Source organism: Gadus macrocephalus, chromosome 22 (genome assembly GCF_031168955.1).
Source record: "Gadus macrocephalus chromosome 22, ASM3116895v1".
Lineage (NCBI taxonomy): Eukaryota > Metazoa > Chordata > Actinopteri > Gadiformes > Gadidae > Gadus > Gadus macrocephalus.
The window spans coordinates 8769964-8772463 of NC_082403.1; positions in this window are offsets into that span (position 1 = coordinate 8769964).

Genomic DNA, 2500 nt, shown 5'->3' on the forward strand with positions numbered 1-2500 from the left:
CAGCAGCAGGGTGAATACTGCTGAACCAATACAGGCTGCTGTCCACGCTGAGCTGTGGCTCCTCGGGTTAGCAGGAAAAGGAAACAGCCCCCACACACGGCCAATGGGCAATTTTTTCCGAAAAGAAAAACCAAAAAGAAAAAAACCAGGGGGCCCGGCATTGACGAACGAGGCCGAGTGTCCTGCCGCAGGCGCCCGGTGGAAAAAGAAACAAGAGGATATCCTTGCGTTCCCCGCCACAACGCGTCATCTCAGGGGGGGGGGGGGGGGGGCGAGAGACGCGAGACGGGCCGAGAGACGAGATGTGCGGCACAATGGAGGTTGTGATCTCTGATAGGTCATCTGATCCACTGGAGCCGCCATGCGGCCACAGAAGGCCTCACGTTACCCCAGGGAATACCAGCCACCTGTCTGCTCCTTTCTCCTCTTTCATTATCTCCCCCTATCTGTCTGTCCTCCTCCTCGCCGCTTCTCTGCGCTGTATGTCTGTGCCCCCTCACCCCCACCACCCCGACCCACCCACACGAAACCCCTTTCATTTGATTACACGTGAAATGACACAAACACACACTCGATTTGAATAAGGGGGGGGGGGGGGGGGGGGAGGGTTATAAAGAGGTTGATATTAAAAAACAACTACAAGAAATAGATAACAGCTACTGTAATCTGTTAACAGCTACGACGACTGAGTATCGACCAGCACGTGTGTCGGGGTGTGTGTGTCTGTTTGTGTGTGTTTGTGTGTGTTTGTGCATATTATTCTCAGGTAAAGATCGAAAGGTCAAGATACGCTACTGTATATCCAGAAGAAAGGAAAGGAAAACAAGAAGGAGGCATGCACCGTTGTGTGACATATGCACCGTTGTGTCAGCCGGTGGAATTCCAGTTATGTGTGTGTGTGAAGATCACCCGACAGGAACCCACAGGCAAACAAGCACTGAGGGGAGTATGTATTGTTTTCTAAGGTGACCGTACTAGTCTGTCAACTCTCGGGTGTGTCAGAACAAGCGGTGTCTGTGTGTTCTGGGGAGGGGGGAGGGAGGGGGACGGACGTTCCCTATTTGAATAGGGTAAGTGTCCATTTTTTATCGAAAACTGTTTTTGTGATTCAAGATAATAAAAAGAAAAGTAAAATATCAATCTTGGCTACAATCAGTCTGATAATGGGAAGGGGGGAGGCTGTGTCAATAGCCATTAGGGTAAACTGTCCCATCTTCAAACATTAAACTACACATGATCAAACAGTCTTTCACAGGTCGCATCCACTCCTTTTCTTTCATACGTTTTTAAATCCTTTAAAGGATTTCTAAAAGTAGATGGCATGCCATATAATCATCTCTAATCTGCCCCATAGCAATGTTAAAATTGTGAAACCAAGGCCCTTAGTCAACTGAAATCATTATTTGCGCCGAGCAACACCCATAACTGTTATTAATTCACATAAAACCAGCAGCGTGCAGAATATCCTATTTCCGCGCGGCTTTGCAGAGGTGGCACGCCCTCCATAAATTGAACAAACAAGGGCAACGGCCCTTCTCTATCATACACAGCACACGTTTAGTCTATTACGGCTAGGACATTTCTATCCGGTGACATGTACACGTGCATTATTCACCTTCTTACCCTTCTACATGCAACCCACTGGACAGTAGCCTACTATTCCCAAGCGACCATGTCCTAATTCTGCCTTAACGAATGCAGGCCTTCAATTACTTATCTCGCGTCGTAGCCCTGGGCTGGTCCTCCCTTACCGTCCCAGAATCTGCGAGAGGCAACTCATCCCCGTTATATATCTTAAAAGGCCGACAAAAACAACAAGGGCTCAAATAATTAAACATATACAACCGCAGGTCTCCCGTTTCTCCCCATAGCCCCAAAGGAGATTGAGTGTTGCGTTTCCAAATGGGCAAAACGTGATCCGGTACGTGCGCACCGTCATGACAATACTAGTGCTCGTGTTGCATGAAATATTAACAGAGGAACAAGTTGGATTGTGGCTGTAGAATGCATAGAACTGGCACAAGTCAATATTTAATCCGTTACACACAAAAAATGCGGTTGAAGTGTAAGCCAGTATAGGATAAAAGGACGGGCGTGGATGGATGTTGATCAGTAGCCGTGCCAAAAAAGGGCCACTGATGTTTCTCAACGAGAATCAGAGATGACACACCTTGGGACAAGGTGTGTCACACGTTCGCAATAGAATAGAGATGTCGTGAAATTAGACGTTATTACTATTATACTATTACTAGCATATTACATTTTTCGCCAAGTTGCGCATTTACGCACAAGACTCATTTTTAACACGGTGCTGAATTAAAGACGTCCACCAATATGGTTTCAATCTTTTATGTTGTACTGCAACCAAAACTTTATAGCGGACCTCTGCCAACTCCTGCAAGATGAGTGACCGGACGTGTGGGATAATTAAATAAGAACAAACCGAACACCAAAGAGCTTGAAATACCGCCAAATAGTTGCACACACACGACTAACGCAA